The sequence below is a fragment of the Corapipo altera genome, unplaced genomic scaffold, assembly GCF_003945725.1.
Source record: "Corapipo altera isolate COAL_440 unplaced genomic scaffold, ASM394572v1 175, whole genome shotgun sequence".
NCBI classification, from domain to species: Eukaryota; Metazoa; Chordata; class Aves; order Passeriformes; family Pipridae; genus Corapipo; species Corapipo altera.
In genome coordinates, this window is record NW_020884942.1 from 2,491,152 (window position 1) to 2,513,600 (window position 22,449).

General features: G+C 41.5%; 1 protein-coding gene across 1 annotated transcript in view; it reads right to left on the bottom strand.

Moving 5' to 3' along the window:
* Nucleotides 1-22,449, bottom strand: part of AMER3 (APC membrane recruitment protein 3) — a 37,807-nt gene that overhangs the window by 4,419 nt on the left and 10,939 nt on the right. The gene's annotated exons all lie outside the window — the stretch shown is intronic.

Consider the following 22,449-nt stretch of genomic DNA (forward strand, 5'->3'; position numbering starts at 1 on the left):
ATGTCGGCCCTCACAAGGATCCAGAAAGGATGGAGACAGTACGGCGTCCCAGTATTCACGCATCCCGTTCACAGCTGTGTCACCGGACACGGGCAGTCGGGGGAAGGACTTTAGTGCTGTGTTCCTTGTGCCGGTGGCTCATTCCTGCAGCAGCGTGTGCCGGGGCCGGCGAGCACGAGGCGGCGCAGCAGAGCAGCAGGAGCGGGCGGCGGGAGAAGGGAGGGCGGCAGCGGGCTGAGAGGGGGGTCTGGGAGCGGGATTCTGGGGTCCTGACAGTGAGCCCGGCACTGCAAGAGGGCTCTGCAGCCTGTCATCCCTGAAGCCGTAATCCTTGCTAAGTCCAGTTCTTTTGTAGAATATCTGACATTTTAGAATTTCCTAGGCAGCAGCTCAGTCATTTCATCTGCAGATTTCCTGGAATTTATAGTGGCATTATTTAATTACTCAGTTCCTGAGCAGCTCCCCTTTTACAATGCAGTTTTCATGATATCTCAGCTCCACCTGCAAATTAAAACTGTGGGATAGACTCAGTGATGTCCCAGTTCTCAGTTCCTTCCTCCTACAATCAGGTCTGATGATTTTTCTTTTTTTTTTTTTCGGTGTAACTTTTATCAATTGAATTGCTAACCCTTGTTGTACACGCTTTGAATTTTTCAGTTATGTTTCGTCATACCTAAAGAACATATTTCAATCTTTTGTTGGCTGCAGCAGAACACTGGCCCTTTAAGGCCAGAGGGGATGTTTTACAAGATCAGTTGCTAGTGTGCCTAAGGAAATCTATTAAAAAAATATTTGATGTAGCCTTTGCTAGAGAGAAGAGTGTCTTGGGAGTTATTAATGTCAGGAGCGAGTTAGAATGTAGGACCACTGTCCCCTTAAGGGCCTGGGATGAAGGATCCTGCATTATAAGGTTTCTCCTTCTCTCATCAGGGACAAAGATATGCCTGTTAACTCAGCCTCAGAATTGAGAGTGATTAGATGAGTGAAGCTGACCATGTATCTGATGGAAGATTGGCCTAATATGGACTCTCCAAGCTAAGAGAAAAGCCCTCTGATTGCAGTTGAAAGGGAGCAGCAGGAGGAGGAAGTCAAGGAAGTCTGGTATGGAAGCTTATTAACACTATCATTTAAGAGATCAATAGACCTCTATGCCTGCCCCCCAAACCCCTAAAAAACAAACAAAAAAAAGCTGATTAGCTTAATTTAAGTAGACACTGGGAATGGGAAATTGAGACAAGCTCTTTGCAGGAGCTGTTTCTACCATGAGGGAGTGCCCTGAAGCATTCTTTGTCTATCCTGGCAATTGAACTGCTTATAATAACCTTGATACCAAGGTTATTTATTAGCTCTGCTATCACACAGAGCTAATTGCTCCAGCTGCTGTGTAGGTTGGAAGTTAGCTGGGAATTTTCTGAAGGAATGATTTTCAGATGGAGAATACACTGCTTTTTGAAAGTTTAAATATTACTTGTGAAAATTCACTTTTACTGGAACAATAAAAAAAATGCTTCCAGAAAAATAAGAAAACCACCTCACTACCTAGAGTATTTGACAGTAGAACTGAATTGATCATAAGCAGCAAGCACAGAACAGGCAGATAATCCTCCTCAGTGGTCTGGGATATTCAGAAACTCCCTTTCCATGACAAACCTTAGTTTTAAAAAACTGTAATCATGAATTGGCCTGATTTGTTAAAACCTGGAGGGTTTTCATTTCCCAGTCACCTCTGTTTCAGGGCATGTATTGTTTCGGAACAGAGCCTTGAGCACTCTACTGCACACTAACAAAAATAAGTACCGTGATTTCAATTCAGAAACACATTTTGTAGGAAATTCCAATACTACTGGCAATAGTGGGTTGGATTTCAGCCCTGCTGAAATGTGTGAATCCACACATGCACTGCAGCTGTGCTGGTGCCCTGTGAGTTCAGAGGATCTCTGTACAGGGGCCAAAGGACCTTGATGCTGTAATATTACATCTCTGAACACTGTACAGTTTTCCTTGCTTGTAGACCTCAAATTCTCATTCAAAATCAGCTTTAGACAGGGAAGAAATCCAGCACATATTCTCTGTCCTTCTCCAGCCTTTATATGCCACTCCAGAGATCTTAAGAAACCAAAGCAGTGTTTTCTAGGTAGAATAGAGGTTCTTCCATAGCTCAAAGGCCAGGACTGTACTAACTGATTTTGTGATGAGGCAATTATGCACAGATCAGCACCTGGGGTGTAACCTGAAGTCACTTGTGCATAAAAAACATCTTCTCACTCACGGGTAATCAAGAAGTTATACTATAAAAATCTTTTTTTGCTGTTGTAAGCTGCATCTGCCTTGGAATGCTGTGCCAGCATGGTATACTGCATAATATTATAATACATAATACCTGTGCTGACAGGGCACTCTGAGTGTGGACATCACCTAACTTGCCAGTCCCTCCTTTCCCCAAACTACACAATAGAAAAGGCACAGAAAGAAAATAAAGGCAGAGCCTCTTTAACTGCTTCTTGCTGGAGAAACAGTAATTTAGGAGTAACATGGTCCCTGGTTGTTCTGCACTTCTGAACAAACTGTTCAGAGCAGTTTGTATCTGACCCCGTAACTCCATGACAAACTTCAAAGGTCAGGCAGCCACTCTTCCCTGCCTTTCTTAACTGCATCATGTGCATTGTTTTTCCCCTCCTTCGTGACTGCATTCTTTCTGTGAATCTTTTCATGTCTGCAGACCCATCCTAAAAAATTTCATAGCAGAAAATGATTTAGATTAAATATTTTGTGAGTATGTGAGCAAATGGAATTATCACAATGTGATAAAATAACTGATAACATTATATAGAAATTTCTCTTTTTTTTTTCAACACAAGTGACTTGAGTAACATCCTTCTGGAATGCTGTCTCTGAGAGAAATAGTGTCTGAGCTCTGTAGTGCTTTTGTAAATACCCCACAGTCCCTGCAAGTTAAAAAATCATCACATGCTTAGTGCACTTGATTATGGGGTCAGGGGCAGGCTGTCAGAATTTGTCTGTGATCCCTGATTCCAAACAAACTTTGCAGTTTTGCTGTCTGCAGCTTGTTCCCATCCTCATTGTTTGCTTCACAGCTCATGTTCAGCCTCTCAGTCAAGGTCACCGTCAGTCTGAAAATCAATTTTCCATGCCTCCATTACGCCTTCCCCAACCTTATTTCTTTTCTTATCTCTCTCTCTCTGAAGGAGCTGCCTGCACAGCTATGGCTGACGCAAAAGTTCACGTGTACAATATCTTAGCCAAATAGGAAGCCTATAATAAAATAGTCTGTAAATAATCTCTTCCCCAGTTATCGTGAGCCTTTCAGATTATTTATATTGGGCAGTCATTTAAATCTTGTCAGTGCTCCATTGTGCTGCTGTTGATTGAAATGGTAATGAATGCGATACAATCTCTCAAATTGTTCAGTTTTTTAAAAATGCATCATTTCCAGGCAGTTAACAGAGTTACAATTGCATCTGTCTCATTGATTGCCATGTACAAGCTGGCTGTGTCTGCAGGGCACAGTCAGTCTGGATTGCAGTGAATCCTGTGTCATCTTTGTGTTGCACATCTGTGGTATATTTGCTGACTTGCTAAAGTTAAGGTCAGCAAACAAGCCCCCAGCCACCAACAGTAAGCAGCAAACTGGTCGGAAGTATGTTTGCAGTTAATTTTCCTGAGCCAACTCCTTTTCTTTTGCTGGGTACAGCTCACTATCCTGCAAGTCACTGCACTGCCTTTGACTCAAAAATCTCTCTCTGTTCTCACATCCAGACTATGTCTGCATCTGGTTTATTCTGTGCCTGAAATCCTTTTATCCATCTATCTAAGGCTGTAATTTGTGTTATGTTTGTATTAGTTCTAAAATTTCTAATCAAAATTTCCCTTGCCTCTGGCCTTAAACAGCACAGTCTTGCCTGTTCATATCCACTCAGAGTGTTGTAATTTAAAAATAGTATTTTTCTGTCTATTTGAACCCAAACATTTGTTGCTTTTTGTATTTTCCCTCATCTGTCTTACTCCATAACATCCATCATTTGGTGGTTGACCCCCCTTCCAAGGCTTCTGAAGGCCAGTCTCTATCCTGTCAGTTGTATCCTAGCCTACCTAAATACTGATTCATGTTTATGATTAGTCAACAATAGGAGTCTGCACTGTCTCCTTGTTATGCTTCCACAGAAGAAATTTAATGTTTTGTTCTATGGAGCTTCTTGTATGTGGAAGTCCATCCCTAAAAGTATAAAAACACTAGATGGCACTTCCATTTCTGAAGGGCTGACTGGTTCTCTCCTTTTCCTTGTACTTTTCCATCTGTCTGTATCCATCTATGGGTGTTTGCTTTGCATTGTCATCCCTAGACATCATTTCCAGCCCTTAGTAGTACAGACCCAAAAGGTGGCCTTTGTTTATACAGCACTTAATGTAGGGAGAGAAGGAGGGTAAATGGGAAGGAAATCAGACATCCAGGCCTGGAATATGTGGTCATGGCAGCAACAGAAATGGTTACGTGATCTTTATTTTTGCTCCTGCAAAGCTGAAATTGAAATTGGCTTTTGCCTGAATGTTCTCTGTGGTCACTAACCTTTGTGCTAGAGCTTACAAAATCCTGTTCATTTTTACCTCCTTAGTGTATTTATAAGGCCAATTGTTGTGATATTGTTTTGGTAGTAAGTAGCCAATACGTAGATCTATATAAGTCTTCTGAGCTTCACTGGAATGCAAATCTACATGAAGCAGTGATGTGACACACAGAGGAACAGGCTTAATTTTCCCTCTGGAACAATTCCAGATGTAAAATGGATTCTTCCACTCTCAGGTCCAGATTAATATCACTTCCTCTTACTGAAGAAGGCCTGACAGCAATAAATAAAGCTGGAGAGAAATTGCGAAGTGTTACGTACAAATTTATTGGCTTCATTTTGAGCCATGATGAAATAAGGCAAATCCTTCACTTTTCCTGTCTTAAAAAGTGCTGGGTCACGTAGAGTTTAAAGAGGTAAAAATAAAATGGCACCATTTCCAGTGCAGAACCTCAGCTAATTTGTCAACCCTTCAGCAGAGAAGATTGACTGGGGCAGCTTCTCATGCTGGGGCAGGAGTGTTTTATTCCAGGAATATGTGGGCAGGATCTCATCTCTGTACCAGAACCGCTCTGTGTGACAGAATGGGAAGGCTTGCAAAGACACCAGCAGCTCCTTGGTGGCATGTTCACCTACACCACTTCATGGGAGGGGTCTGAAAGTTCATCAGTCTCTCTGATGGCAACTCAGAGGAGTTTTCTGTGCCACCCTTAACAGGAGATGGTGCCTGTCTGAGCTCAGAGGTTGTGGAGCCCTCCTGAAGAGACTACTTGACATGCTAATCTTTCCTGAAGAAGACAACTGTACTATTAGAGAAAATTACACTCTCAAAGGGGGTTATTAGCAGACAAAAAAAAGCCTTGATAACTAAGCTCTTTTTCTTGCAAGTGCTTAATTGCACTTTGCAAGATAGACGAGGAAGCCATCCATACCTCTGGGGCTCTAAAAACTGTGGAGGTGTTTAAAGAGCAATTCTTTAAAAATGTGTCATTGGAAGTAGAGCTACAGAGACCAGGTATACTCGTTAGATGCTGAGATCTGGTCCAAGCAGTCCAGGTTTGAAGTTTAGTGACAGCTATCCCAATTGCAGTACCATCCAAACCAGTAAAAATGTGGCTGTGAGGGAAGCACTGCTGCAGTCAGATCCTTGACCTGTGCCTATGGTTCTCTGGAGAGAGCAGCTGTCCCAGCATGTGGGTTTGGATCCAGGTAGGCTAATGAACTGTGACCAAGCTGGCTGAAGTTTGTCCAGCGCTTCACTGGGGCTGCCAAGAGCTCCAGGTTCTTTTCGAGCCAGGACTGTCAGGGCAGTCTTGGCAGTTGGACTTTATCTTTTTGGTCTTCAGCAAAGTCAGGCACAGAGGACCCAACTGTGCAGTTTTCCTTTACAGTCCTGCCAGTTGAATTTGTTCACTGGTAATAGGAATATTTTCTTTAGTTGACCTTCCCACACCTGGAAACTGTGTTTCTCACAACAATTCACATCCTTGACCTCCTAACAAAGACCCGAAGCATTAAAAATGCATGAGGCCCTGGTAAGGGGGACAGCTCAATGGCTGCATTAGCACCAAGGCTGAATTATTGATAGAAAGGGTGATTTTTACTTTCCTTTTAGCTATTGAATAATAGATTAAAAGCTGCACAATCAGATTATTTTCATTACTCACGTAAATTACTTGTCCAGTTAAGAAGAGTGAGAAGAACGAATGAAAAGGACCCAGGAGTGGCAAATACATTAGACATAAAATTTTTATGTTCTAGAGTATTTATTAATTTTAGATGCACTTTTGAATAAATGTTTTGATTTAACAGAAGTAATAAGGAATATTATATATCATTTAGGAGATTGGGATAGACTTTATTTTCTCTGACTGCAACTATGATACATTTATCAATACAGAACAACTAATGTGTTCTGTATTAGCTGGTGCCCTTGCTAACCCAAAGGAGAGGTGTTTAACAGTTGAAATTACCAGACAGAATATCTGATCTTTTCAATTATTATATTGTGGAATCCCTCAGCCTTCTTGTGTGTGGTATGCCACCCTGAGATGTCCCTGTATGTGTAGTCCTAGAGAAATAATATCTCTCTTTGATTTTGCTTTTTCCGTTTGGTTTGGCTGCAGTAAAAATAATGCCTATTAAATCTTTTCAGTGACCAATAATCTTTTTGGTTTTTTACACTGCCTTTGGCTACCAGATCTCCTGGCTGGTTATGACTGTGCCCAGCAAGGATCCTGCTGCACATTTCTGTGAGTCAATCAAGAGCCTTCTTACAGAAGGTACTGGATGTCACAGTTGCCCTCAATTTTGAATAGGCAGTTGCTTCTGCATTTCCACTTGTGCTGCTCTCCTGCAGAGCTGGATGATGATGACTTTGAACTGGACAGCTCCTCTTCTATCAGCTTTGAAATTTTCTCAGCAGAGACTCAGCAAGTATCTGGTAGGCTGACTGGGCAGCTTTCCACTTATATCCCTGTGGCAATAACTTGAAAAAGAGGAAGAAAGAGCAAATTCCCTTTAACTGAAATAATTAAAAATAATTTGTTACAGCCTCTAAGGAAAAGTGGGACTTCCAAAATAGTGCATTTCCATTCTTCTATTGGTATTTTCTTAGCAAAAGAACCAAAAGTGACACAGCTGTCAGTATTGCTTCATAGAAGTACCACAAAACGTTATGGTTTAGTCATGTTGGGTATTGATTTAGAACCCACGCAAATCTCTGGAAGAATCTCCCTGGATTTGTGACAGTGTCTGTTGATGGGAGGCATGCCATTTAATACAACAATTCGGGGTTAGATTTCTGCACAATTGTGCCTTTTAGCAGCCACACAGGCTTGTTCCCTTGCACACCCCTAGCTGAGAGAGAATAAATAATATCAGTGCACTTCTCAACACGATCTTCCTGGACAGCCTCAACTCTCCAGCCTCAGTCTCCACACGTTTTCAGGTCATGAGTTCTCAACAGGGGCAGGAGGATTTGCTAAATGTTGTGGTGCTGAAGACTGTGGTAAGAAGAGAAAGGAGGCATCATGAGTTCACTCTGAGTAGGCTGCTGGGTGACTATCCAAGGGTAAAACAGAAATATGTACCACTGACCTACTTAGTGTTGAAAGTCTCCATGTTCCATTATTGATGAACTGATCCACTTAATGCCCTCCTTGTTGCCTGCAGTTAGCTCAAGAGCAGGATGATTTCAACTATTCCTCCATTTCTTTTCTTCATATAATTAGAATTTCCCTGTTTTACAGCCAAATAACCTGACCCAATGGAATATGTACAGCTGAAATATATAGGCTGAGTCAGAATTTTAGATCTGCTTTTAAAACCTAAATTTAGACACACAAGACCGTGAATTTTAATCTGCATGGTGTGATAAGGTCTATAAGGAAAAGCACTGATGATGATAAAGTCTTGTGCTTTCAGCTTGCAGTTTAGAATTGATCCATTTTAGTGGGGTGTTTTTAAAGGACAGTTTCCACAGGATTCTAAAATATCAGCATTGTATTTTTGCTTTTTTTATACTGTTAGTCAAACTCCAGCAATAAATCAGGCTTTTCTTTGTTAAAGAAACTCAGTTGCTTCTGACAAGCTACAGTGGCAAATGGTGATCCAAATAAAACAAAGATTTTATTCTAAGAATGTCATATTTTTAGTGTATTTTGAAAAGATCTATTTTAAAAACTTGCTTTTAGGTTCAGTATATGTCATACAGATAACTAGAGAGTTGAATATAAATTACATCTTAACTAGTATGAGTGACTCCGTTCACTTTGCTGAAGGAGGTGATTTTAATTTGGAAGATAGCTTCTTTTTTTTAACAGTGAGGGCTGCGAATGTGGTAAATGTCACGCTGTCAGCCATACATGGGGTGGGGAGGAAGGAGAAAGAAGTCTTCCTGTGCTATGTTTAGCAACGCTCATGACATAAAAACAGCAACTGGGCTGGGCTGTAGTAAGTTCTGTGAGTTTTATGACCCTCTTATTTAGAACTGATTGTATGGCTACATTGGTTTGACTTAACAGCAGTCTCTTAAAAAAAAAAAAAGGAAGGAAAAGTAGAGTCAGTCTAGGACATGCCTTGGTAAACACCTCGGGGCAGGCAAAGGGCAAATGCCCAAATTACTTCCTTTGGGCTTCATAACTTCTTGGTTCCTGCCAGATTAAATCTCTGGCATTTCCAGTGATGGGGTACAACAGATCACGAGGGCTGTGGACTGTGGGGCAGATTTTGTGCTGAGGGATGACCTCATTTCCCTTCATCTTGAAGGGACTACAAGACTACAGACTCCTGGAGCCCTGAGTGCTACACAACTTAAGGCATCCTTGGATGCCTTAAGGCAAGGAGAAACCTCGTGTTATGTTAGTTATTCTGCAAACCTTCTGTGGTTTCACATACTTCTTTTGAGACACTGTGAGTTTTTTCTAATGCTCAATGTTAAACACACCATTTCTGTGTGAAGTTTAGCAGGTCTTTTTTTTAACAGTTATTACCAGGAGTCTGGTGTTGTGAGCCATAGATCTTGTATCTGGGCAGATCAGCTTGGATAATGATGGAAAACATGCAAGGTCCTACAAGTGTAGCTGAGTTTTCTGCAGTAACACTTGAGCTGTGCCAGCATTGTGCTGAATGGAGAAGACAGTATTTCTGTGTCATCTTTGCATTCCTCTTTTCCTGTCATTGTTGTAGGATGCTCTATGCTGTTGTATTTCCAACCCTATAGAGTTGCTCTGCCAGCTGGAAATTGGCCAGTATGAATGTGACCCAGAAATTTGGCAGTTTTTTATAATAGTGTTGAATGCTTTTTCTTAACCATCCAAGTATTCCCTTTCCATGCAGTCAGTCTTTGGAAAGGGGATTCACTGGATTTATGGTACTTAGTCAATCCTAAGAATCTGTCCTGTGATTTAGCATCATCTTGACTGCCTGTTACGTTTGCTTAACTTAACTCAGCACTTTGTCAGAAAATGTTGAATCACTGACCTGTTTACTTCTCATAACCCAGCAAAGGCTCTTTTGTAGCCCTTCCCCCCATGTCCAAAAATTAGGACACATTCTATTGTAAACTTGCATGTCCATTAAATGATGTGAACATAGAATGGGTCGGAGTATCTGGGAAAATAAGTCCAAGGGTGCCCAGCTGCAACACAGTTAGCTGAACATTGCATTCCTCTTGCTCCTGACCTTCTGGGGAGGGGAACTCTACCTGATAAAGGCGGAGGACTTACACAGTTAAAATTTGTGTTTTGTAAGCATTTGTATTCTTGCAGATGCATCAGTTAAAAGGCTCCTACATTGTAAAAGGATCTCCACACAGCATGGGAACATCCTGTTTTATTTAAAAGATGCAAAGTGGCTACTTAGGCATCATAATTGAATAATGTGTTGCATTTCATGTTTCCATTTCCATACTCTTCAGAAAGTCACTTAAAAGGTTGGAAGGACACAGTAAGCAGGATTAAGTTTTCTGTATTTTGTGGCTCAAATGTCTAATGAAAACTTGGAGAAGGAAGAATAGAAAGTGATTTCAATGGCACTTCAGTGCCAATGGTACATAGCTTGCTGCTATGCCTTCTTGTGTCAGCAGAAGTGTGGCTGATAAAGCCAGGGCTGGGCACTGGTGAGGCACCTCAAATCCTGTGTTCAGTTTTGAGCTCCTCACAACACGAGAGGCATTCCCTGGAGTGTGTCCAGGGAAGGGCAGTGGAGCTGGGGAAGGGGCTGGAGCACAAGTCTGATGAGGAGCAGCTGAGGGAGCTGGGAGTGTTACGGTTGGAGGAAAGAAGGCTCAGGGGGGATGTTCTCTCTCTCTGCAGCTGCCTGGCAGCAATCTATTTCTGTCTATCATAAGTGTCTGATCATAACTCTCTCTCCTCCTGTCTCTTTTATGAGGAGAGAATTACTCAGAAGTACTCTTGAATTATGGAAGGTCTAAGTTCAGCCTCGTGAATTACTATGAAGAAATTCCAGAATCTTGTCATTTCTGTTAAATTTTTTTTCCTACAAGTTGAGTCTAAGCCTTCATTCTTTGCTGTTCTTTGAATGAACCTCATTGATACCATGAGCAGAGGTTTTCCAAATTTGGGATTTTGATAAAAAGGCAAAGATTTTGTGAGTGTTTTCAGCTAGCTCCCAAGGCATAAAACACACAATATTTCCAGAAATCACTGCACTTCATACTCTTAGGTATTTATGTTCATGGAAATGCAGTTAATGCCAAGTTATAAATTGATTCAAGGTTTCCAGTTTGGAAGGTATTTGACAGTGGTGTGCAAACCAGAGATCAGTCCCACAGGTGGCCGCTTCCCATCGAGACTGTATTTGAAGAAAAGCCTGACTTTTAAGGAAAATCAGACCTATTGTTAGCCAGCATTGATCGATTTATGCTTGTCCCTAACACTGGATTGATCTTTAGCACGGTTCAGTAGAAGAGAGTTTAGCCTATTACCAGGAGCAACTTTAAATGTGGAAACCCGCAAGAAGAGGGATCAAACAGTGGTCACAGGAAAGTAGAACTGAGTTTTCTGAAAGAAGCAGAAGTAGCACCACTGCCCAATAAATAACCTAAGGGAGAAATCTCTAATCTTCAGTTGAACTTGGGTAAATGACTAGTTCTGCCAACTAGTTGGAAGGGAAATGTGAAAGCATAGCTGAAATATTGCCAAATTGTTCCAATAATGAGTTAAAGTTACAGGAATGAACTTTTCTGACATTTTTGGATAAAAACACCTTTTTATTCTCACTGAGACAGATTTTTAAGGTATGTCTCAAAACCATGAAGTATTCTGTGTGTCAATTAATAACTTAGTAGATTTTTCAATTGATTATGCTGCTTTGGGTATTTATGTTACTGTAGATTTATGTCGAAGGAACTAAGTGACTAGTTCCTGTAGAAGGTCAGGAATCATAGTAAAACAAGGTTTTCAGTGTTCATTACGCTGAGCTGTGTAGTAGTTATGTCTTAACTGACTTAAGGATTTTCTTCCTGGATGCTAGAGAAAGCTCTCTCAGTGGTAGGATTTTGTTCCACTAGGAAAAAAAGGTTGTACTGGGCCATTATTCATCATTGTATTGTGCTCACTTTAAATTTTCATGCCTTCAATTCTAACACTCAGTGGATTGCTGTGAGGTACAACTGCCTTTAGGGGAAGTTTATTGATCTGTATGTTGCGGGTGATTGCCATATGACATTCTCATTAGGTAACAGAATACTTTCTATAGATTTCCTGAGCTGATTAAATAAAATGAGGACTGAAACTACAATGCCAGCAGGTCAGGTTAAGGGTGAGAGGCTCTCTCTGCTTCAAGGCAAAGAGACACAGTTAAGAGGAGTGCAGATGCACCAGTAGGAGCAGGAGACGGACTGGAGATCCCTTCCTGGAAGACCTTCCTGAAGTCTTGTGGCTTAGTGTCCAAACAATATACAAGGAAAAACAGAGGGAGGTAGATAACAGACTGTTCTCTCTGTATCCTTTTTCCTGGCGGCAGGAAAGAGGCTTCGGGTCTGCACCTCTCCCCCTGCTGCAGAAAGGAATCAGAGCTAAGAGAGGTGAAGGAGGAGGCAGAAGCAAATTGCAGAGAGAATTGCAGAGAGGTTGTTTAGTAGTAAGAAAATTTGACCCCACATCCTAATGGAGAATGTTCAGGGTCTACAGTTGCCTAAAGGCAATTTTCTTTAAATAAGACTGGTTTTGCTGAATCGGTTTGGAAGCCAGTCTAAAACATATTTAGGAATCCTGTCTCACGGGTTTTTTTCTGAATGATAGTTTGGTGCCACAGAGTTGTGAATAAACTCATCTATTGTAAATATATACTGTCCCAATTTCTGTTAATTTGAAATATCTATTTTATAGCATTTTTCAAAAGCTTCCTGAGTAATTAAGAAAAATAATCAAAGAAGGTCAGTAGTAGTTTAGTAACCCACTAAATCTTGTAACTCAACATTAGGAGGTGGCAGTTCATTGCTAACAATGCTACTGTTGTCTAAGTCCTTCTAGGCAAAGAACCAGAAAACATTTCCCAGCTAATTGGAAGCTACGTGAAGCATTCCCTCTTTTAACACATGTAGCATCCCATCAGAAACCACAGTGACTAATGGGCCATTTATTAATAGAACCGGCCCCGATGACGAAACTGTTTGGCTGGTTTGAGCACTGCAATTCTTGGGCCAAAGTCTGTGCCCACTGTGTCCCACGGGCATGGAGAAACCATGGGATGGCTGGCAGTGAAGCAGACTGTGAAGAGGGAATGTGAAAGGCTGGTTCATGCCCTGTGCTCCGTAGGGAACAATGCTTCTTGGCAAACCACTGAGTGGAGTCAGAGGGGACCAGTGAATGCTCCATGATCCGTGGACTGGGGATGGAGCAGGCTGTGCACACAGGGCTGAGGTGTCTCGCAGTGTAAATGTGTGGGAACGTGCTGTGTCTGCTGTTCTGCTCTCCCAGAACCTTGGCTTGTCTGTGGTTCTTGGCTGCTCTAGCAGGCCAGGCCAGATGGAAGCTCTGCCATGCAGAAAAATATTTGGTCCCACTGCAGTGCCCTCCCCAAAGCCCATATTATCTTTGGTTTTTCCACTATCCGGGTGTTCCCAGCCCACTGAAAAGCCCAAATCACAGAGAGCTGTCAGCTCTTGAAGAAACCTGTGCCTCACAGGAACACAGGAACAGATGTTGTGTTGACTGGGGAGGACCAGCTCTCTTGTACACTGCCTGTGTATCCTGGGCATGTGCAGGAAAGAGGAGTGTGACCTTGAGAAGTCTAACAAAAGAAGTGCCTATAGGATACCTAAATTGTCTTGCTTAGGTTGTTACCAATGTTTCGCTTCTAGATTTCACAGCTACCAGTAATTCATAAAAATTTTCATTGCCTTCTTTAAGACTATGCATGTTGCAATGTTCCTTTAACTTCCTTCCTCATCAGCTCATCTACAGTAACTGCAGCTCAGTGCAGGCCTGGTGACCACGTCCACTTTGAAATCCTGTCAGTGGCTCCCTGAATTGCCAAAAAGGCCATCTGGTGCACCCTGCCCAAGCCAAGTGGTGCTGGCTTGCAGAGGATTGTGCTCCTCCCTTTGCTGATTGCTCACTGCTGGCTTGCCTGGTTCTCAGCTCAGGTGAAGAGTGACCCAGCTGTGTGTTCTGGTTGTCTCCTGCCCTTATACCCTAGGCCTGTTCTGGGGGACAGTAGTAAATTTTGCACTTTTAGAGTGTATTCCTCCACAAGACTGGTTGTACCTTACAGAATTTGTCTCCAAAACCTAAAGTATAGAACATAGATAAGTGTAAAGAGTAATTATTCACTGTTGACTTCCATTATAAAGATTTTTATATTTCCTAGAGGAAAAATCATAATTGCAGTCAATATGCAGTCAGATGATTTATGTACATTCGTTTGAATTGCCTCATGTTCCATTCCTTTTGATTTTAAAGGTATAATGTTAGATAAAGAAATGGAGAAACTGCAGTGAGGAGGTTTTTGTGGGTTTTGTTTGTTTTTTGGTGTTTATTTTGGGTTCTTTGGTTTTTTGCCAGTGTGGGCAACTGGGAGTTTCAATCATTGACCTGTAGAGAATCCAAAATATGGCTGATTAAGCCAATAATAGTTAGTATCCAATAATAATGCAATTATAGACTTTTTCATTTTTTCTTTATTAATTGGAGACAGAATACCTCCTGTCATAGGTCATAATTCAGCTCAGGGAAGAATGCTACCCTGCTCATGTGGGGAAACAGAACACAGTATGGTTCACATGAGCATACTGATGGTGGTAATTACTGGTATTGATTTCTGAGGAAATCCCACAGGTATTAAGAGCAGTATCCTATCAGTTTAAATCAATAAAAATTCCTGATTGTGTTTACTATTTGTTAGGCTGAAAATGAGCTACAGGATTTGGCCTTACAAAAACACAGTTAAGGCATAGACAGGAGCAGCAGAACAGGAACTGGTGTCACAACAGACAATGGTGAATGACAAGGGGTAGGACCAAGCTAGAAAGAAGGAAGGTGACTAGAAAGGTGGAACCTTTCTTTTCTGATCATGAGATTTAGAATGTTTGGAGAGCTCAGATCTTCACTGCAGAGCAGCAGTTTGCAGTTTGTGGTTCTGAGGTTACTACGAGTCTATAAAATATTAGAACACGGTTACTAAGAAATTGAAGAAATAAAGAGAAAACATACATTTTTCCAAGAAAACAAACAAAAAATAGAAAAATGGAAGTAAAGTATGAACAATCAATATTTAGAGCAAACTCTGTTCAGTTAAATGAAGGGTACCTGGTCTTTGGGTTTCTTTTAAAAGCCCACTTCATATTTGGATTTTTTTAATACTTGAAAGCCTAAATGGCCCTTTATTAAGTGGATCTGAAACACATTATAATAGAGTATAGTCTAACTTGAGAAACAATAAGCTGCCCCAGCATTTTATATTTTTATAGTTTGATGGCTATTTGATCAAGCCGCTGTGGGATGAAGGCATTACAATTTTTACGTAGACTGATGGGTACGTTATCTTTAATAATATAAAATCTGTAAAGTTCAGAGGTCAAAAGAGCAAGAGAGACATCTTCCTTTTAAGTGTCTGTACATATGTTTATCACTATAAAATCTCATGACATAAAGCCTTCATTTTCTGTCATTCACATCATACAGCCCTCAACCAGCAATAAACGTCATTTTTAAAAGAACCTCATCCATTCTTAATTTGTGTTTCAAGGATCACATTAAGTCATTCAATCTAGTTGTCATCTCCTTTAGTAAACACTAAAGGGAAAACTAACATACTTTTTTTCCTAAAAATTATTAATTAAATTAATACTTTTAAATAATTCTTAAATTATTAATTAATTTTATTGCATGATTTTAAAACAGCTTTTGAATTGTGAAGGAAAAAAAAAAGCTAAGGGCATTTCAGAATTTGTAAGTATGATTCATTAAGTGTTCCAAAATTTTACAGGTTATGGTTGAAGAGTACTTTTGAGAGCTGAGATGATTCAAGTACGATCTTGTTTTTTATTGAAGCTTTAAGAAACCTAGCAGAAAAAAAAAAAAAGCCTTACATTGCAACCCTGTTGTTTCCTGACATCTTTTTGCTATCTCAGTAGCAAACTACTTCCAAAGACCTACCCACTCTTGCAATCCATCCTAACCAACCTTGCCCTGGTCAGAGGGACTCACTGTAAAAGCACACAGTTTTTACCTAGGAAGCTGCAAACCTGGGGGTTTTGCAGGGTGTATTTTTTGGGTGCTTAAACCACCATCTTAATTATAAATGGGTTTCAGGGAGTTGGTTGCTATAGCAACAGTCTACTTAGTGCTTTTTGTCAGAGCAAAACCCAACTTGCCTGTATGTTTGAGGGAAGACAGAATAGATAAGGAAGGGAGATTGAGCTGGTATTTCCGCAAGAGCCACAAATTGCAGCATCCTCTATTTAAAGGACACAGGCGGAAGAGCTGCTCGTTTCCCTCAATGTTCTTCCTGCTGCTGACAAGCCCCATTTGATGTTTGTGTAAAATACACCCTTCCCGTATTTCAAAATTGCAACTGCATCAGGGTTAATTAAGGCTAACACCCAATCAAGCATTTCCTAAAAGTGCAGCTGAAAGCAGAGGGCACAATGTCTTTGAAAAGCTGCACCTGTGAAAATTTCCAGTGCAGTGGTTTGCCTGATATCTCCTGCTGTACATCAGGCTCCCTCTCCATCCATGCTGAAGTCAGACAGAATTTGTCTTGCCATTGATTTCTCAGCAGGCAGCTCCCTGTTTGTGTATCACAGCCCAGAAACCACCCTGACTTGATTTTTTTTCCCCCTCTGTTGGCTGTGAGGTGGAGAAATATAACAAAGAAGTGATGGGGGGGTGTGGCAAAAAATCCTTAATCCTGCCTAACTTTAGGTTGTGATTCTCCTATGTCCTTCAGTCACCATCTGTAGTGTGAGCAAAGCACAGAACCCAAGGCTCAGCTCTGTGGAGTTAAACAGAGCTTGAAAGCTTTTACAGGCCTGGCACTGTGGGTGCTGGGGAAGCCTCTGTGCTCTGTGTGCTGAGCACATTTTCAATTTGTGCATAATCAATTACAACACGCTGCAGGTTTGGATTCTGTAGAGTCTGCACATTTCCTTTGCAGAATGAAACAGGGAGACGAGCCTGTGATAGCAAAGGGCCAGTTCTAAATTATGGCTTTTCTTCCTTTGTGTGAAATTCCTTTCCCAGCTGTTCCCCACTGCTTCAGACTCAGCCAGTGAGATGGGGATTTAGGGATTTTATGAGTCTGGGGAGGAGGCTGCCTTCCTGAAGAGGGTGGGGAGAATTGTTTGGGAGGCATCAGCTTGGCAGCCATGTGGGAAAGGAAAAAGTTTTTTGAAGCAGGTTTGGTCTGTGAGAGGCAGCAGAAGGAATGTACAGCATGTGAGAGGGAAGAATTGAGCCCGTTTGGGGCAAGTTAAAGGGAAAGTTATCATACAAGGAAAAAGAAGTAGCTTTGGAAAGGAAAGTATCACAATGGGAGAAGACTTGTGAAGAGGAGATGGGGCAATACAATCTGCATTTGACTTCCTTTTATCTATAAGGACAAAGTGGACCTTCCTTTTTCTTGGATCTCCAGTAATCTTTCCTGTACCTAGACCTGCAGACTAACAGTCTCCCCTCGGGTGATATAATCACTTCAAAGTGGAGGACAGCTGATTGTGGGAAGAGAGAAACTTGCTGGTTGCAGTATCTTGGTATCATTTGTGCAGTTCTCATCACTGGCTGCCACTGTTATTAAGTGCCACAAGATCTCTTAAGCTTTCCCTGAATAGCCTGACACAGGGTATGTAGAGAGGGGCTCAGGTTACTACCTTGCTCCGTAGGGAAAACCTAACACACAGTACTTCCTTCTTGCAGAAGAAAGCCTTTCTCTCTTTTCTGAGCTCAATTGCTGTCCAAGAACTGTGAATATCTTTCTCGCCTTCAAATGTAAAAGAGATGTAGTCCCCATGGTTTGAATGACATAAGAAACTTGCCACAGCACATGTGTGCAGTCTAGTCTTTCTGGAAAAACTGACAAGGAGAGTTTGCTTAAAACAGAACAGCCTTCCATAAGACCTGATGGGGAACTGTATTTTGGACATTTCCTTAAAAGAGCGCAGGCTCACAGTGCTACTGTGCTCATGACAACAGTCCTTCATGCCTTTCACTGGATGGTCAATTTTGGGTTTGGGTGGAGGTTTTTGGCTGGGCCTTTTTTGTGTTTTGGGGTGGTTTTTTGTTGGTGGTTGTTTTTTTTTTTTTTTTGGGGGGGAGGGGTATGGTTTTGGTTTTGTGGGGTTTTTTTAGAAAAATTTACTGGTGCTGGGGATTTCTGTTCTTTCCATCTCCCTATAATCTCAGACTTTGTTTACACAGAAGCCCCTCTACCCTAAATCACAACAGTATCTGTAATTTCCTGAGTGTTGCTAGGCCACAAGAAGGGACAGTGTCTGTTTTAGGGACAAATAGATGTCAGAAAAGGAGGAAATTCAAAAGGAATATTTTGGAAGTTTTACAAAGCAAAACTGGTATGTACAGCACAATAGACATCAGGTTTTAAGAAGTACTTTAAAGACATTAAACAACACAAGGTTCATAACACAAATTAGAAACCTTTGAAGTTCCTATGCTTAAGTGAGATTGGGAAAGGGAGCACTAAACCCAGACATAAAGGAGGAGCCACTGTCCAGCTCAGAGAGTGCTGATTAGCAGAATATTGGAGGCTAGTTACTTCAGGTTTCAAAATTCTCCATTTGCTGTGGTTCTGACACTCCTTTTCCAAGCACCTACTGCAGCCCATTGGCAGAGGTGGGATGCAGGGTTGTTTGGAGGCCTCTGTAACTGGACACAAGTCTTGCTTCCCCCTTCTTCCCAACCCTTATGCCTTCCTGACCATCTCAGCAAAACTGAAGTGAAGAAGGTCTTCTGCAGAACGGTAACAACTGATTCTTCTAAACAAAAGGCCCAATGCCATGCAGATAATTCTAAGGTCTTCTATAGTCAAACTTATATAGCCCAAACTTGACTTGTATTTTTGCAGTTAAATGAGAACACATTAAACCTCTGAATAAGCAGTTAAAGTGTTTGCATTCTGCCTTGACTGCTCCCCATTTCTCACACAGAGGCATTGTGTTTGTTTCCTGTCCCTCAGCCTATGCTGCTATCCACAGAAACTGTTTTTCCTTTCTTTTTTCCCTTCGTTGCCATCCCCCTGCAAATCTCAAATTTGAGGCTGAAGGAGACTGAGAGCCAATTGCTGCTCTCAAGGTTAAATCTCGTAATCATTTTCCTGGCTTCAAATTTATGCTGGTGCAATGAAGATGAGAATTTAGCTTTCTGTACAGTTATCAACAGGGGAAAAATGGAGTCCCTCTAAGGCTGTATCCATGGAAACCATCCCGCTGCAATAGCAGGTAAAGCAGCAAATCAATTTCTTCAGTTTTAAAATGAAACACATTATAGTGCATCTGCCATTTGAGGGATTATCTGTGCTGATAACTGTGTGGAAAACCCCTTCTCTAGAAAGCAAGCTGGCAAGAACATTTCTTTCTCCTGATAGAATTCTGATTTTGGGTAGAGTGAGCATTGATGACAAAGTACCATGGAGACAGTACAGCGAGACAGAGCCAAGTCCACAAGCAACAGTGTTTAATGAAGGAGAAAATCGTTTAATTTAGCATTTAACCCAAGTATCTGGGCACATGGTGACTAACTCTCAAATGTATTAGCAGAGGCAGTGACCTGTCACCTCTGTCTCCCTGCTCTTTGCTTGCACAGCACCACATGTGACAAACAGTGCATTTGTACCTGGTGGTGTATTTCTCTGACCAGCAGTGTGTGTGTGGCTGCTGGACTGTCAGATGAGATTTCAATATCGAGTTCACTGCAACCTCATCTGGGCATCTGACTTTATACAGGTGTATGTTTCAGAGCCAGAGGCACTTCCAATGCAGAAAATGTGCTGGCTGTCTCTACACTTTGTTGTTTTTAAAATTTATCATGTGAGACTTGAGAGATGACCCTTTTGCTGTGCCATAGAGAGAGCATGGAAACACGAGGATTTCTTACACCAGACTTTGAATGTTACCATGCACTTTCCTCCTGTGTGCACAGGGATTCTGCCTTTATTTTTCACCTATTAAGGTATCTCTGGGCATTTTGAAAATTAATATTGTAGTTTATTAGACAATTGCCTATATGCAGATGAGGCTCCACTCTGCTTTTCCTTTTTATCAAATCCAAATATTGCAGTTTGCCTTCCCTATGCCTGACAGATTGAGAAATTATCTGTCTGGAAGAAATACGACTTTATTTAAGAGAACGGGAATAAAGTTGAACCAGGAAGTAATAAAATTGAACGAGCAGGGAATAAAGAGCATTACAGGAATTGCCTAAACTGTGGGTAGCCCTTCAACTGGTAAGTATCAGATACACATTATTCTGTCACCTTGCAGTGCCTGGGCTGTATTTCATCTGCTTCTGAATCTCAGTTCCTTGATAACAGCAATCACACATGCAATACTGTCTCCTTTTATCTACAGCTGCCCTATCTATTATAGCAATCCTTCTTTGATTGACAGTTATGTATTTTTTGCTGACCTGAGGGCAAGCATATTGCAATGCACTCCTTCCAGGGCTATCACTGAAACACATCCAAAGTCTTCAACTGGTGCATAATGTGGCAGTTCAGCATTTCAATGAAGTGAGCACATATTATTGGGGGCACATATGGGTTTTATTGCTTTGCCACATCTACCAGTTAATGGAAGATGCAGTTCAAACCCCATTAGGTTGTAGAAATAGCTCAGTGGTCTGAAATGCTGTTGTTTGCAGAGAGTGTTTTGTTCTAGCTGTGTCCAGTTGCTATGATATGCAGTGTTGTCTGTTTGGTTAGTTCCAGAGACTTCAGAGTTGGGAAAGATATCCCAATGCACTGCTTGAGGACTGTTTCCTTGTTGAAGATGAAATTTCCTGCTGAAAAACATCTGATCGAAAAGCACAGACGTCTGCAGCTTGTTTTCTATGATCCATGAATGTGTAGATCTAAAAATCCTCTCTGTATTCAGGAGTTGGACTGCATTCACTAAATCCTAGCCTTTAGATACTGAAGAATGAAAATTATACCTTTTACTGCACTTTCTACTGGTAATTCCCACCTTCTACATAATCTTTCTATATTCCCACGTAAGGATGCCATTTACCCCTGGGTTTCCTTTACCACCAGGGTTCAAATTCCTGGTGAGCTCAGACATAAGACATTTGCAGCTTTCTTTCTAAAATGCCGGGGAAGGGAAAGATGGAGGAGAAGCTGTGACTGGCATTTCTTGTACCATTCTTAATCACAGGGTAGCGAAGCCCCAGAGACCAGGCATGGCTCAGGGGAACCCTGCACACCAGTTGGAGCAGAGAGGATGGGCTCATCTGTTACTGTGGGCACTGGGACATGTGAAGATGGACTGGTGAAACCTGGAGATTTTCATGGCTTTTGATATGAGCTTTTCCTGTGCCCCATGACAAACGGCAAGAAAGTTGACCTTCTTCTTCCCACCTCCTTCAGGTCAGATCTGAGAGTCCATGGCAGGAGCAGGGGCTGCATTTGTTCTGAGGAACAAAGCAGGAGCCACCTCTGTATCCATCACTTCTCTCACAGCTCCCGAGCGAGGCATTTTAAAGCATTCTTTACGTACAGGCTCTTGGGGTTTGCACAGTCATGTCCGGCGTAGGAGTGTTTCTCGGTGATGTCTGTCTCCATGGATTCAGGGGTGACACCATGTTTGTGTATTGCCTCTCTTACACTGCCACCCCCGTGATCAAGGCAAAGATCCTGAGTCATCTTCACAAAGATTTAAAGTTTCTGGCAAACCTGTGGGCCATCTGGGAATGTGGGCAGGCAAGAGATACTGCGTAGGAAAACTCAGTCACATGGCGGTGTTTATATCTGTCCCTAGAGCCAGTTCTTTTAACCATGTTAAAAGCCATTTTAATTATTGTCTAATTTTTTTTTTCTGTAAGAAATTGTAACAAACATCAAGGCTGCAGTAAAATGATTCCTTGAAATGAGCCCAGTCCTTAAAGTCACCTTACAAAAATGCAAATTCCATCTATATTCTGAAGTGCCATTCCTTTTACTGTTAGATAAACCTCTATCAAAAACCAACAGTTCCCTTTTGGAAAAAAATTAAATTGCCTTCTCTCTGAGACTCAGGTGATGCTGCATCTGTGACCTGTGTCCCATCCCTACCCTGGCAGGTATTGTCGGTGCTGGCACGTGGTGTCACACAGCAGCTGCCACTTGATACAATGCGAAGAAAGTGCCCCCAGCCCAGGAATGTCTGCTCATGTTATGTCTTGTTCAGTGTAAAGATACAGTCTGTTACCACTCCTGACAGTCACACTGCTCTGACTCCCTTCTCTGTTTCTACCAGAAAGCAGCTCCTCAAAATTAGAATCCCTTTGCATTCCTAGCCTGCAAAGGCAGGGATATTCTTAGCAGTACCCTGTGGATTAATATTCACAACAACTTAAAAATATCAGGCCATGCATATGTTGATCTATTCTTCTAACCTAAAAAAGCTGTACCTAGCCCTGGTTTATACATATACTAGCTGTTAGCACAAACCTTGCCATGCCTGTTACTCAGTTTTTAATTTCAGAAATATCTAAAAGAGGCAAGTAGTTCTAACGATTGTGATGTGCTCTTGAATGACAAGTTCTGCTAAAAAATCTAGTGACACAAGTAGGTGACTTGCTAGTCAGCAGAAACTTCACAAATGCAGCATTGCTTGCAACAAAAATGGAAAAAAAACTAGAATCACTTCTTTCAGGACAGGAAGACCTAATTCACTGATGAACAGATTATA